At 34.8% G+C, this 16,652-nt stretch overlaps 1 long non-coding RNA gene across 1 annotated transcript in view; it reads right to left on the bottom strand.

Annotated features, from left to right (window-relative positions):
• LOC145505094 (uncharacterized) overlaps positions 1–16,652 on the bottom strand; it is a 29,931-nt gene that overhangs the window by 10,341 nt on the left and 2,938 nt on the right. Inside the window, exons 2-3 of the long non-coding RNA XR_014052837.1 lie at positions 15,882–15,942; positions 14,361–14,484 (exon numbers count right to left, since the gene is read on the bottom strand). This is a non-coding gene — a long non-coding RNA (uncharacterized LOC145505094). The remainder of the gene's footprint in view (positions 1–14,360; positions 14,485–15,881; positions 15,943–16,652) is intronic.

Here is a 16,652-nt window from a genome sequence, read left to right as displayed (position 1 = left end):
GATGGCTCTAAAGGCCTGGTAGCCTACCTACACAAACCTAAATCTAAGCCTTTGAATGCCTCAGGGTTATAAAATCGATACCTAAGGACAATTAATCACAAACAACCAATTAGGCTTTAAGTTACAGCCAATCAATAATTTTCTTACTTTGCTTCTGTCTTTTCTCTATAAAAGTCTCTCCTAGAACTCCTGTCACCCTCCTCTTAGTGGTGTTCCTAACCACTTCTGGTTTGGCACTGCCCAGTTTAGATGGATGTTGCTGTTCAATTGCTAAATCCTGTCTGACGCTTTGCAATTCCATGGTCTGCAGCACAGCAGGCTTCTCTGTCTTTCATTAGCTCTTGGAGTTTGTCCAAACACATGTCCATTGAGTGGGTGATGCCACCCAAATATCTCATCCTCTGATGCCCCCTTCTCTTCCTGCCCTCAATCTTTCCCAGAATCAGAGTCTTTTCCAATGAGTCAGCTCTTCGCATCAGGTGGCCAAAGTGTTGGAGCTTCAACTTCAGCATCAGTCCTTCCAGTGAATATTCAGGGTTGTTTTCCTTTAGGATTGACTGGTTTGATCTCCTTACAGTCCAAAGGACTCTCAAGAGTCCTCCAGCAACACAGTTCAAATGCATCAATTCTTTGGCATCAGCCTTCTTTGTGGTCCAACTTTCACATCCATACATGACTACTGGAAAAACCATAGCTTTGACTATATGGATCTTTGTTGGCAAAGTAATGTTTCTGCCTTTTAATACTCTGTTTATGTTTGTCTTAACTTTCTTCCAAGGAGTAGAATCTTTCAGTTTCATGGCTGCAGTCACTATCTGCAGTGATTTTGGAACCCAATAAGATAAAATCTGTCACTATTTCCACTCTTTCCCCAACTATTTGCCATGAACTGATGGGGCTGGATGCCATGATTTTAGTTTTTCAAATGTTGAGTTTTCAGCCATCTTTTTCATGTCTCCTCTTTCACCTTCATCAAGAGGCTCTTTAGTTCCCCCTCACTTTCTGCCATTAGAGTGATATTATCTGCATATCTCAGGCTGTTGATATTTCTCATGGCAATCTTGATTCCAGCTTGTGTCATCCACCTCAGCATTTCATATGGCGTACTGTGCATATAAGTTAAATAAACAGGGTGATAATATACAGTCTTGAGGTACTCCTTCCCCAATTTTGAACCAGTCCATTGTTCCATGTCTGGTTCTACCTGTTGCTTCTTAACCTACATTCAAGTTTCTCAGGAGGCAGGTAAGTTGTTCTGATATTCCCATCCCTTTAAAATTTTTCAAGTTTATTGTGATCCACACAGTCAAATGCTTTAGCATATCCAATGAAGCAGAAGTAGATGTTTTTCTGGAATCCCCTTGTTTCTCTATGTTCCAACAAATGTTGGGAATTTGATCTCTGGTTCCTCTGCTGTTTCTAAATCCAGTTTGAGCATCTGAAAGTTCTTGGTTCATGTACTTTTGAAACCTAGCTTGAACAATTTTGAGCATAACCTTGCTAGCAAGTGAAATGAGTACAACTGTACAGTAATTTGAACATTCTTTGGCATTGTCTTTCTTTGGGATTGGAATGAAAACTGACCTTTTCCTGTCCTTGGGCCACTTCAGTATTTTTCAAATTTTCTGACATGTTGAATACAGCACTTTAACAGCACCATCTTTCAGGATTTGAAATAGCTCATTTGGAATTCTTTCACTTCCACTAGCTTTATTCATAGTAATGCTTCCTAAGGCTCACTTGACTTCATACTTGTGAATATCTGCCTGGATGAGTGACCACATCATTGTGGTTATCTGGGTCACTAGGACCTTTTTTGTATAGTTCTGTGTATTCTTGGCCACTCTTATTAATCTCTTCTGCTTCTGTTAGGTTCTTGCTGTTTCTGTCTTTTATAGTGCCTATCTTTGCATGAAATGTTCCCTTATATCTCCAATTTTCTTGAAGAGATCTCTAGTCTTTCCTATTCTATTTTCCTCTATTTATTTGCATTGTTCACTTAAGAAGACTTTCTTATCTCTCCTTGCTATTCTTTGGAACTCCGCCTTTAGATGAATATATTTTTTTCCTTTTCTCCTTTGCCTTTCACTTCTTTTCTCTTCTCAGCTATTTATAAGTCCTCCTCAGACAACCATTTTGACTTAATGCTGAAATAATCTCTTATAATTTTGAAATTTTTTATAAATTTTAAAGTATGCCTCAGTTTTTATTTTTAGCACTATCAGCTCATCTTAAATGAAAATTTGAATAATGGGTGCAATTTGGCTCTAATCTCTGGGTCTCTTTTTCTCCACCTTGCCACATGGCAAAGGCAGAGAAGCGAGAGTGCAAGCATGAGTACTTCCCAAGTCTCTTAGTCACACTTCTCAGCCATGATTGGCCAAAGCAAGTCATATGACCAGAGTCAGACTGTTTCAGACTCTTTAGTTTTGTTATAACTCTTTACTTATTATGGCTGTGCTGGGTCTTCATTGCTGGGTGTGGGCTTTCTCTATTTGTGGAAAACATAGGCTACTCTTTATTTGCAGTGCACGGACTTGTCATTGTGGTGGCTTCTCTTGATGTAGATCAGGGGCCCTCAGTGCATGGGCTCAGTAGCTGTGGTGTGCAGGCTTAGTTGCCCTGTGGCATGTGGGATCTCAGTTCCTGGACCAGGCATTGAATCTGTGTTCCTTGCATTGGCAGGCAGATTCTTGACCACTGGGCCACTAGGAAGGTCCTCAGACTCTTTGTTTTAAGCAAAATTAAGCTTTGGTCATTTTGACAAATGTTCATTTAAACTTAGGTTCAATTGTGTAAGATCAGTGCTATTCTTGTTAATCATTTTTAAATAAGATATAGATGTTTAAAGGTTTAAATTAGCCTAAGGTCAATTAACTTGCAAATAGAAAACCTGGTATGTGAATTTCAGACTCTTCCTAACCACTATGTTATGGTGTCATAAATGCTCAAGTTTAAAAAAAAAGAAATCCCCTGTGATGATGCTCTTTTCTGCTTATGCATGATTGCCATTTATATTTTATATGAAGAAAATATATAAAAGCATTAATATAGTCATATAGTTTTATATTATATCTCAATTCATTTTATTATTGAAATGATTTTCATTTTTTTCATATTTGCAAGAGTCTTACACTTTTGTTTTTTCCGTTCTTTTAAAATTTAACTCTGACACTAAGAAGCTCCACAGAAACACGTGGCATTCCTAAATAAAAATCTCAATTATAAATCTTATATTATAATCTCATGGCTGGTGTTAAATCCATCTGACAAACAGGAACTGCCATGGGCTTCAACTGTTACCATAAAATACAAAGAAAAGAAAAGTAAATTCATTAAATCTTTACTACAGGCTTTTCATGCTTTAAAGTTGAAAACTTATTTAAGCCTGAATGCTTCCAGCATTTTACAATTTGGTTTGTAATCAGTTAGAAGAAAGGAAAAGTAATCACCAAAACAGAGTAGTTTACCATACTGCAACTGGGATAGCAGAAAAATTTGATTTCATGATAACATCAAAACAAAGGGATACTTAACAAATACAGTAAGACATTCTTTGTAATTGAAGGCTTGTGCTATGCAAAATTATAATTTTAAAATCTATACTCATTTAAAATATAAATTCATACACATTATATAATGAATATACATGCTGAAAATTAGACTTTGTTCCTCGGAAATAACCAAAAGAAAACAAGACTTTTCAAATAAATTACTCCATTACATCTTTTTTTTTCTCACTCAAAAATTTAATAAATATAATTTACCAATTTCAGGAATTTACTTTAAAACTAAAGAATGCCAGCCACCATTAACTAAGCATCTTGAAGAACAGGACTAGAATATACATTGAAATTGTGTCCACTGTTCTATTTGGAATTAGGCTTCCCTGGTGGCTCAGATGGTAAAGCATCTGCCTGCAATGCGGGAGACCTGGGTTTGATCCCTGGGTCGGGAAGATCCCCTGGAGAAGGAAATGGCAACCCACTCCTATACTCTTGCCTGGAAAATTCCATGGACAGAGGAGTCTTGTAGGCTACACTCCATGGGGTTGCAAAGAGTCAGACACGACTGAGCGATTGAACTGAACTGAGGTGTTTTAAAAGCCAGGAATTGTCTGAGGAAGCAGGTTAAAAATGGATTTGAAATAGATTAATGGTTACTTGGCTATTAAAGAGGTTTTCATCATTTGTAGCAGGTAGGTGACATACTTAGCCCATGTCATGGTGTAGTAAAACAACTATTAGAACTTACACTGGTTATAAACTGGTAAAGGGTATTGATAAAATAGCGTATGTTGGCTGGTAGATTATTTCAAACATTTGGAAAGTACAAGGAAAATAGAAAAACAGTAATTTTAAGGAGTATGGAATTGGATGTCTGTTATTGGGTATTATTGATATATTGAGAAAAAAAAATTCAAGGCTGAGGATGATCAAAAATCTAATTTAAGCAATGGATGAATGTTAGAAGACTTCATTAACAGCATACAGAACATCTTACCTTCTAAAGTTGGAGAACAGAAAAAACTGAGGATCAGACCCAAGACAATAAAATGGTAGTAGGGTTCCAGAGTTAATTCTCAACTCTATCAAGTTTCCATACTGCAAGAAGAGGACCCCCGAATGGAAAAGTTTGGTGCCCAGAGATTTTAACTGGAGACAATCACATCTTGAAATGTTTGCTGAGCAATATTCCCACACACTTGGCAATATAACTTTCTTTTCCTGTTGGTGAATTGTTCTCCCTCTTTCTTAAACCCAAAGTTCTGCTTTTTAAGGCAAACACACTTGCTCAGTTTTGAGGCTTTGGAGGCACTTTTCAGACCTGCTACCTACCTGCTCAAAGAGAATTTGAATCTTCAGAAAGAAACCTTCAGGATGTGCTGAGAATCGGATCCACCACAATGTTATTCTTCATAACACCGCATACCATAACAAAAGGAGGTACAGCCCTTGTTACTACATCATGGTATCTGTGGTTTTTATCATGTCACAGCACAGAATCCACTAGCATAATAAAGAGGTAGAACAGCTTCTTGAAGATGAAACTATAGTAACTCAGAGATAATATTCTGCAAGGGCAGAGTATAATCACAACCCAAGGAAATGCCACAATTCAGTGAGCATGATATGATGCCACATCTTCACAAAGGAAGATCCCTGGGCTACTGGACCAAGGGGTGTATACTGAATGCTCCTATTTTATTTTCTGACCCATGTGTGGGGAATTTATGCCTCCAGTCTCCACAACTGTAGCCTTAGTATAAAAAATCTAGTTCCCAGAGGGAACTTTTTCTAAGGGACACAGTAAAATTAAAGTCGCTCAGTTGTGTCCAACTCTTTGTGAACCCATGGAATTCTCCAGGCCAGAATACTAGAGTGGGTAGCCGTTCCTTTCTCCAGGGAATCTTCCCTACCCAGGAATCGAACCCAGGTCTCCAGCATTGCAGGTGAATTCTTTACCAGCTGAGCCCCCAGGGAAGGCCACAAAAACTGGAGTGGGTAGCCTATTGCTTCTCCCGCGGATCTTCCCGACCCAGGCATCGAGCCGGAGTGCCCTATATTGCAGGCAGAATTTTTACCAACTGAGGTATAAGGGACATAGTAAAATTTCCATTAAATCTTAACGTGTAGCTGCCCCTCTCTCACGCCGGGCTCCGCATGCCATGGAAAAGGCAGTCAAGAAAAATAATTGAAATGGAATTACTCTTGGAATGAGTAAATTACTAATCATTAGCAGGAGGTAGTGTTGCACTTAAAATCAGAAAGGAAGGTTATATTAGAAACTGAGGCCATCTTCTGCAGCTTCTTTTGGCATTTCAGTGACTGATTTTGATGGCAAATGGATGAAAATCTGTCTGAGAAGGACATGCTGCTGCTGCTAAGTCGCTTCAGTCCTGTCTGACTCTGTGCGACCCCATAGACGGCAGCCCAGCAGGCTCCTCCGTCCCTGGGACTCTCCAGGCAAGAATACTGGAGTGGATTGCCATTGCCTTCTCCACTGGGAAGGACATGGTAACAAGGAAATTGACTCTTGCAGAGATTAGGGTGTGGTGTGGCTCACTCCTTGAGGTAGCACATGGAGATGCTAGCTGAAACTGAGTAAAACCTAGCTGAAAGTCTAGTAGAGGAGGCAGATGATCAACATCAGGTTTGACTTCAACCCAGCAACAGTGGCAAAATTTTGTACTGCGAAATTTTCTCATATATTTCTCTGGGTAAAGAGAAAGATTAGGACCTTGGAGAGTATTTCTACATAAAGTAAAGTTATAAAAAGAAGGTAGATCCATGTGGTACAATGAATGGACTATAATGGACACAATGGTATGCAATCCAGATCTTCTACCTTAAAGACTGAGGTATTTATTCAGCCAGCCACTGTGAGGTCACCTTCTGATTTGCCCTCTACAGGAAGCGGGTGCTTTGACTGAGTTCAGCCCGTCTGACTGTCCTTGAAGTAGCCTTTAACTAATGACTGATCCATGTAGAAATACAAGGAAGTGGACCTCTTATATCAGTTTGGAAAGCTCTGGAGATCATCCAAGCTCAAGGATTCTGTGGCCAATGAAGTCCTCTTTTGCACTGCATCATAGTTCAGTTTCTCCCTCTGCCTGAGGTTGCTTCCTCAGTTGATTAAAGATATTATTGTTGAATACAATCCTTAAAGCCTCGTAAGTGCAAAATTCCTTTTCCAAGATTGATTTTTAGGAAATACAACAAAGAAACAGTGCAACTGTTTTTATACTTACCACTTGGAAGTAATCTTTTTATTTATCCTTCCTTCTTCTTTTTTAACCTACTAATGCTCTGTATTATGTATGTCTCATAATTTATTTAATAGTTTGGCTCTTTCAAATACTTTACCTTAGAGAACATGGTGCTATAAGCTTTTTTTTTTTTTTTTAAGGCAGTGGTATTATTGCTGAACTTTAGTCTAAGTCCTGATTTCTTACCCACCAATAACTAACCTTGATATTTAAATGTTTGTAATTTCATCTATTTTCGTTTCAGAAATGCAAAATTTTCCTGTGTCTTGATTTTTGACAAGATTAAATGAAATAGTTTAAAGACTTTAAAAAATATTATTTGAAGATGTTTTATTTAATCTTCCTGAATCTCCTACTTTAATTTCATTTGCCTAGCATAAATTACACAATCAAACTTAAAGCAAAAGCAGTCACCATTAATAAAATTTCCTATGGCATCTTTTACTCTCAATTGCTGAGAAATCCAACTCCTTGCATATTTTTTACTTTTATACTTGAACTAACAAATATTGTTGGAAAAATATGAAAAAACTCTTCTGATTGGATCTACCTCTTTAACTGAAACATTAATCTTTGCAAAATTATTTTTATTCACTTTTTTACTGAAATATAAAGTGTGGAGGGGCACAAATTCTAAGAGTAAATTTTATTGAGTTTTACATACAAACACACCAGTGCCACCTCCACATATATTCCAACACCAGACATTCTAACACCAGAATTTTTTCACATGCCCTTTCCTATTCACCTTCCCATCCAGAGGGAACTGTTTTTCTGATTTTTATCACCATAAATAGTTTAATGTATTCTTTAATTTTATATAAATAGAGTCAGAGAGTACATACTCCTTTTTTCTCTCACTTCTTTACTCATCATATCTTTGAGATTCATTCATGATGCTGAGTTTAAAAGTAGTTTATTCTTTCACATTACTGTGTTGTTATGAAGTGTAGAGAAAATGTGTTTGTGTTTAAATAGAGTAGGAGCTCTCTGAATAAATTTTGCTGGAAACTCAGGATACTGGGCAAAGAAAGTCATGGAAATTCAATTTACAATTATATCTAACAGAATTTCAGAGAGATTTAACCAACTACAGCAGTGTGTGTTTATATTTCAAGAGAAAAAGAGGCAACATCCTTAGGTTGTAAACTATGAATACACCTGGGACTATTCGGCCCCTGGAGAGATTTTGTTTCTATTCCAAAATGTTGGAGTAAAAATTCAGAATCCTTTTGATTCCTTCTTCAAGAAGTAAAGGTTTTTATCCCTTCTTTATGGAGAAGAGAGAGAGTGATATCTCTCTTTCACCTGGTTATCAGCAGATAAAATAAATTTTTACCTACCCCTTTCCTATGACATAGACTCTAAAGTTTTTATGTATAGGACCTCTGACCTGGTTTTCATCATAGTACCTCAGGAGTAAGAACTGAATTATGGTAAACCACAAAGTCATTCTTTGCTTTTTAAGAGAATAATGATATTCTGTGTATAGTCTAGTTTCTTTCTTTGTGGGAATTCAGGATAATTACTAAATATTGCACTGTGAATATTAAAAATCACACTAGTATTCCACTGAATGAAAAGTAAGAATATATTTAGCAACCTTACTTTTGATGATATTTAGATTGTTTTCAATAAGTAACTATTATGAAATAACCTGCTATAACAGTCTTGCACATATATTTTGGTGTTCATATGTCCTTATTTTTGGATGGATATACAGTTAGGAATGCAATTGCTGAGTTAAAAGGAAGATGCATGTTGGCTTTTTAATGTGTTGCTAATTAGCTTTCCAAAGTGATTTTACCAACGTGCAAGTGTTCTATTTAGCCTGTATATTAGCGATACTTATTTATTCCACTTCTGATAGGTACTTATTTTTCAGTGATGTAACAATGCTATTTCATTATCTTCTGGATTTCACAATATTTGTTCAGATGTTGGCCAGTATGCTACTTTTGTCTCTTTGAAGGGTCATTGTCTATCTTTAAAATGTATTCTTTTTAATAGTTGAACTAACGTATGCTTAGATTTTTTTGTTGTTTGTTTGTTTTAAAATTATTCTGCTTGTGGTTTTATACTTTTTTAAAATCTGGAATATGGTGACTTTGAAAGCTTTTGGAAAATGCTCAGTGTTTAACTCTTTAAATATTACATTTGATCCAATTCATCTGTCTCTTCTGGGGTTTCAAATTCCAAATGTGGTAATTTACAAAAATGGCCACAGTTTTTTGTTTTTTTGTTTTTGATTTTCTCTCTTCCAGGTAAGCACAGCTTTCTTTTATTGGAAATTTGCTGCTTCTCCCATCAAAAGATAGAATCTGTTTCTCCATTCTTTAAATATTGTCTTGACTGTTTGAATGGCTCTAGACATTGGGCAATTACAGTGCAAGTAATGATTGAAAAGACTTTCCTGGTGGCTCATTGATAAAGAATCTGCCTGCAATACAGGAGATCTGCATTTGATCCCTGGGTCAGGAAGCTCCCCCTGAGAAGAAAATGGCAACCCACCCCAATATTCTTGCCTGGGAAATCCCATGGACAAAGGAGCCTGGTAGGCTACAGTCCTTAGGGTCACAAAGAGTTGGATATGAATGATTGACTAAAGCACCACCAATGCTTGTAACTTATTTCAGCATTGGAACATGTTCTCTCTCATATGCTTAGAACCCTGAAACCATCATATGAATTAATCTGAGTTAGCCTTCTAGACAAGAAAATGCCAGGAAGGAGAGAAATGAGATGCCCTGGACAATAACTGGCCATCCTATAACCCATTAAATAATAGCTATGAGAAGTTGTCCTGATTATCTAATCACTAGTGCAGTGGTAAAGAACCTGTCCCCCAGTGCAGGAGATGCATCTGTGGTTTCAATCCCTGGGTCACAAAGATGCCTTGGAGTAGGAAGTGGCAACCCACTCCAGTATTCTTACCTGGGAAAAAAACCATGGACAGAGGAGCCTGGCGGGCTATAGTCCATGGGATTATGAAGAGTTAGACATGAGTGAACACATGCAAACCCACATGCACACACACACACACACCCCTACCAAATAACTCCAGATGCATGAACTCTTAGCCTAGGAGAGATCACTTAAATCTGCCCAGACCCAAAGAACCATTTAGTCAACCTACACAATTGTGAAGAAATAATAAAAAGTTATTGTTCAAAGCCTCTAAATTTATTATAGTAGATTACCTAGCAAAATCTAAATTTCTCTATGATTTCCATTCTTCTTTTCTTCTATTCTATAATACGCTTTGAATGATTTCTATTGCTCTGTCTTTGAGTTCATTAATGTTTTTCTTTTTTTTTTTTTTACATCAGTTGTTAAACCCATCTAGTGAGTTCTTAAATTCAGATATTAAACTCTTTAATTCTAGAATGTCTTTTATTCTTTATAGATTTCAATATATTTGAAATTATCCATATATCTCATCCATTTTTCCTATCCTTTCCTACCTTACCATATTAATGTTGATATTTTAGTTTTGCTGCTTCATTCAACAGTTTTTTTTTCCTTTGATTATTAGTCACATTTTCTTGCATCATGTGTGCATAGTAATTTTTATAAAATTTTAAACCAGATTTTATTAAAAGACCTGTGTAAGTATGGATAATATCTTCCACCAATAAAAGCTCTCTCTTTTCCTCTCCCAGTAAAGTAAAATGCTGAGATCATCATCTTATCAGGATTTGATCAAGGACAAGACTGAGTTACACTTTTAGTAAAATGTTTGTCCTATAACTTTTTACTTCATTAGCCTCTTATGAGAATCCAACTAATGAGGATCCAAAAGCTTGCAAATGTCATGAAGAAGATTTTTTTTTTTTGATTAAGGCTATTTTTCATCCACCCCATCATTGTGGCTTTGTCTTTTAGCTCTAAGATTTTCCTACTCCCCTAAACTTAAAGTAGCCACATAAGGAAATTCAGCCTTTGTTAGGGGTTAGCCTTTGGTTTCAATCCATGTACCAGTTCTATGAGACATTAAAATTGACCATTGTTTTAATGGACATTTATTGCTTGTATGGAAGAAGAAATTTTTCCCCACTGTCACGGTCAGACTGTCTATTTAAACACAAATTAATTTCTCTTCATGATTGGCATGTTAAGCACTTCTCTATTGGGATAGGTCAATAGGTATGTAGATAGATGGGTAGATGACAGAAATAGTATTTTCTCCACTATATCTTTAATTATCTCATTTTCTTCCTTCTGCTTTTAAATTTTGTTGGTCTTAGAATTTCTCTAGGTTCCTCTTCATGTCTTCTCCAGTCCTATTGAATTGTCTGTATATTATTCCTCAGCTTACGCACTTATCCAGTTTTAGCCATCACCTTTATACACAATCCTAAGTCTTTATATCTAACTTAATCCTCTTTTTAGTTCTACTTTTCATGGAAAAACTGTTTACTAATTGTCCCACCTGGCTGTGCTGCTGGTTTCTTAGATTTGAGCAACCAGGGAATGAGACAAACTTGTTAAAAAAATGTCATCAAACTTATTTAGATATATGTCATTCTGCCTACTCTAGAATTTCCAATAAGAATAAGTTTAGAGGGAGCAATCTGATTTCTAATTCATTGCAGAGAACAGTAAATAAACTATCTTAAAACTCACTGTTTATATCAAGTACCTAATTCATTCACTGAAAAATATTGATTAGCATGCATCATAAATATCTTTTTAAGCCATGGTGACACATCAGTGAACAGAAAATACTTCTTTTTCTTTTTTCTCGTAAGATTTACATTAAACTTGAGATAGAGAATAAATAAGAAACAGAATGAATAAATAATTATAAACATACAATATAAATATACTATATATTATTAGAGCATGGTGACATTTATAAAAAAATAAATAAGCAGGTTAAGGAGGATTGGAATTACTATAGTGCTCAAATTTGGCCTCACTAAGAAGTTGAAATTTGAACAGCTTTACTTAAAGTAGATAAATGGAGAATCTGTCAGATAAGTTTCCACTGCAAAACAGAACTAGTGTGTGTATTTTCTTTGAGACAGAGAAAGATATGTGCATGTGTGTGTGTGTGTGTGTGTGCATTCAGTCCCCTGATTTATGTGTTCACAGATTTATGTGTGCATATCTATGTATATTCATGGATATGTATATACTAATCATGGGGTATGTGTGTATGATCCTCATTATTTATGGATTCTGTATTTTCAAATTTATCTACTTGCTAAAATTTAATTGTAACTCACAAATCAATGCAAACCATTAATCTTGGCATTACTGTGGTCATTCACAGACATGCATGGAGAAGTGAAAGAGCTGAGTCACCTAATACATGTTGCCAGCTGTAGTCAAACAGGCCGACAGTATGCTTTCCTATTTTAAGCTCATACTGTAAAAAGTCCACTTTTGTGGTTTAATCAGCACTATTTTTTCTCTCATTTTTGAGCTTTTATATGGACCCAAAACAGGATTGAGGAGTTATAAGTTTGTTTTCTTTAGTGTAAAATGTCTGAAACATACTTTACTGAGAAAATACATGTGTTAGATTATCTTTATTCAGGCTTAAGTTACAATGTACAATGTTAATGAATCAATTATGTACATTAAATAAGGTGCCTTTAAACAAATACACACATAATTTAAGGTTATGCATTGATCAGTTGACAAAAATACTGTGACTAGAACTTAACACTGTATTTTCCTTAAGAGCAATGGACCAGTATTCTCTAATTTATTGCTCTTGTGACTTTATAGAAAATCACTCCCATGTATAATAAGAGCTTGATGAATATGTAAGCTAGTCAGTTTTTGTGGTTTTTAAATTTTTTCATGGTTTTTGTTTTTGATATTCCTGGTCGTGATGGTTTAGGTATTTGTTAAATCCGTTGTAGTGATATTTGTCTTTCTTTCTTTATTTCTTTTGAAAGAGAGATTTATTATAAGGAATTGGCTTACATGCTGAGGCAAGAGCCGATGCTGTAGTCACAGGCAGAATTTCTTTTCTCCAGGAAAAATTTAGTTCTGCTCTTAAGACCTTTTAACTGATTTGATCAGGCACACTCAGATTATCAAGGATAATCTTTACTTAAAGCCAACTGACTTTATTTAGATGTCAAATACATCTACAAAATACCATTACAGAAACACTTAGATTACTGTTTGATGGGATAACTGGTACTATAGCCTAGCCAAGTTGACAGATAAAATTGACCATCATAACAAATAAATCTGGATTTGGGAGAGGAATATTCCAAGTAAAGAAATAATCTGTGAGCCATTTTAAGGACTCTGACTTTTATTCTGAAAGAAGTAGGAATGTGTTGTACAATTTTTGAACAGAAGAAAAATAGAGTTTGGTTTATATTTTAACAGAATCAGTTTGACTGTGGTATTAACAATAGACTGAAGGACACTAGGTTAGAAACAAGGAACACATGTATGTAAGAGACTACAGACTTAGATCAGGTGGTAGCAGTGATGGTGATAAGAAATGATCAGACTCTGGACATATATTGTGTAGTTAGGATCAACAGGATCTGAGAAAGAATAGTGAAAGAGCGTGGCCAAAAATTACTCCATGAGTTTTGATATGAGTACCTAGAAGAATGGAGTTGCCTTTACCTAACAAGGAAGTTCTGGGTAAAAATGGCTTCCATTGGAAAAGCAATCAGAGGTGCAGCTTTGAAATGTTGTTTCAATAACTAAAATGCAGACTTTTAGAAGTAGTTGGATAAATGAGTCTAGAATTAAGGACCCTTAAATTGATATAAATTTGGGAGTCTTCAACTTTTATTTGCATTGGATTAAATCACAAAAAATAAATAGGCAATAAAAAAGAAGCCACCCGTGGTCTAAGCCCTGGGATACCTCAATGTTATTAAGAGGTTGGAGAGAATGGAAAAAAAAAAAAAAACTCATAAAGAGTGAGAGAGAAAAACAAGAATATAGGGTTATTTGGAAGCTAGGTGAAGAAAAAGGAACGAGGAAGGAAAAATGATCAAGTTCTTTTGGTAGTCCGTGAATAGTCTTTTGATAGTCCACAAACATTTTTTTAATTGGATTTAACAATGTAGATGACCTAGTGAAAATATACATGAAAATCTGATTGGGATAGTTTTAAAAGATAATGGGAAAAGAGGAAATATATTCAGGGAGTGAAAACAACTCTATTAGTTTTGCTGCAACATGAAGATAATAAATTTATTTGTAAATATAAAGAGATTTGACTACTGGCTGAGGAAGATAATCTCCTTTCCAGCAACACTCAGGTTACCTAGATGCTAACTTTGTTAACTAGTTAACTAGACGCTATTCTTTGAATATCCTCTTTACTTCAGCAAGAATTCTTTTCCTCACGTAACTGTATAACTAGAAGTATCTTTATCTTACAAAACATCCTTTCCTGACCAATTCCATCTTGTTAAAGTCATCTTATTACTTAATCTTCTCAAAACTGTACTTTTGAATATAATTCCCCTTTTCTTTCATCTAAAATTTATATATTATTCTCAGCATTCAGACATATTTTAATCTATATGGTAACTTTTTGTCACTTTCTTGTCACTACTAGATTAAAAACTACTTAAAGATAGGAAAAATTTCTCACCATTGTATTATTTTTAGCACCTGGTACGATGCCTTGTATACAATATGTTTTGAGTACTTGTTTGCAGAATGAATCAGTAAACATGAAAGTCTCTATTTTAGTAAACATGAATCAATAACCGTTCCTGGAAAAAAAAAGAAAAAAGACAAAAAATAGGTATCAAAGTTTAGTATGCATTTTAACACTCTTTTAAAGATAATATTAAGACATTGAGTTTAAAAAGACACAGCCATTATTTTTCATATTTTCATTGTTCAATTAATTTGCTATATTTCACTGTCTATGAATATATTCAATTTTGTTCATTTTGCCTTTTTGCATTTATACAGTCATATTTAACTCAGGCTCCCATTCAATTTCTCATTATAAGAAGTAGCTTTATGGGATAATGAACAACCTCATTCTTGTAATTTTTAAAATAAGTTAAAACTATTAAACTAAAATCTTACTGGTGTGGTTCATTAATAACCATGCTCCTTTTAATATTTTATTACAGCATATTTGCAGATGATATAAAATGATTGTTCAACAATTATAATAATACTTTTATCACATTACATAAAATGCATGTCTATGAAAAAAGCATGAAAGAGCTAAGAACACTAGACATAGCTCTATAGATTATTTTGTTTAAAAACATAAAATTAGTCCAGTGAGACACTGTCAAAACGTTTTACAATACATTATTATGTGAATCAAGTTTCTTTTGGTTTCTATTAATAGAAATAGACTATGATTAGCTTAACCTAGAAGGAGCACTTATTAGAAGGAACAGAGGCTGGAACTCTTGAGAGGAAAGAAATATGACTTTCATTACATGTTGGAGAACTTTCTTAGTAAAATACAATCAAATATAACTTACCTCTAACAATGTCTCACATTTGAAATTCTTAGAAGGAAACATCTCGTTAGCATAGCTTTCATCAATTAGCTATAGCAAATTTTGACCATTTAAATTTTACATTTATAAGTCCAGAATAGTTTACAGAAAAGCAGAAATCATTGTTATCTAGGGAAGCCATTCTCAGAATTAGCTAAAATTGTTCTTTAGAGGTTATTTTTTTATTGTAAAAATGGATTTACTATATATTGACTGATCTTCCTTATTAATACTTTAATGAAATTCTTCTCATCTATCCTTGTTTTCCACTCATTCAATTATCTACCAAATGACTTATGCATATAGTCTTTGCATCAAGCACTTGACTACACACTAAGGATAGAAGTCAGCGACTTTTTGCGATTTTAGATGTGCAAGAGTGAAAATATGTACACAAATAAATATGAATTAATTTTAAAATTTATGCAAATTACTGGACAAACACAGAGGAGGGAGTAAGTTTCTCCCCTTCTTTGCGGGGTACTTTTAGGTGTATTTAGCTATCAAAAAACATGATATCTTTAATTTGTCTAATGTTGGACACTGAATAGCCTTAAGATGCTAAACATTTTCAATAATTTTCAGGTATTTTATAAAATTTGGGAGAGTGATCTGAAGTGAAAAGTTTGAAATCCCATTACCATTCTGTAAGCTTCTCAGTCTCTGAAGAAAAAATTTTTTTTTGATGGCACTTCTTCAGCTCTACAAAATGATAAATAGCAGAATATTACTGGAGTTTAAATATTTCTGAGAGAGCAATTTTTCACTTCCTGCTGTTTACAAGTAAAATACTGTCTACAAATAATACATTACATTAGCTGTCCTCTTTATCATAAAGCCATGTTGAATACTTGTAACATTTTTAAAAAGACACCAACTGATTGCAAGATGAGCGTTACCCTTGAGCAAATTATGAACACATTTATTTCAGTCTTAGGCGTTTGAAACTAATTTTCTGGTAATATCAAAAGTGTTCATAGAATTAATTTCCTGTCAGTTCAGCAGTATTCAAGTGAATATTTTATGATTTTGCATTAGCTGTATTTGTCTAGAGTTGTGACATGATCGAGTCATTCTCTGAGGAAAACACATTAATAATTAAACTTTGTCCAATGTGGAGTGCTAAAGATGACAGCATAATTGTACATTTCCAGAGACCGTTTCACAAAGCAGAGAATTGCCCTGCCACTATTTAAGTGTCAATTCAGAATTTCTTTCTAAACTAAAACAGAGCTTCAATAAAAAAGAGGGAGGGGGGAGTTGGTGTCACATTTGGAAAGTGTTCTCTTTACTTTCGCTTTATTTTATAATGTGAGCTAAATGCAAATAGCCTCCTTCATTCTTTCCTTCTCATGCTGAATAAACTGTCAGTTAGAAGTTCTTTCTTTTGACAATATAACATCATCAATGAT

The sequence above is a fragment of the Giraffa tippelskirchi genome, chromosome 5, assembly GCF_054371585.1.
Source record: "Giraffa tippelskirchi isolate mGirTip1 chromosome 5, T2T-mGirTip1v1.2.pri, whole genome shotgun sequence".
Taxonomy (NCBI): Eukaryota; Metazoa; Chordata; class Mammalia; order Artiodactyla; family Giraffidae; genus Giraffa; species Giraffa tippelskirchi.
This window is presented reverse-complemented; position numbering and strand designations above follow the sequence as displayed.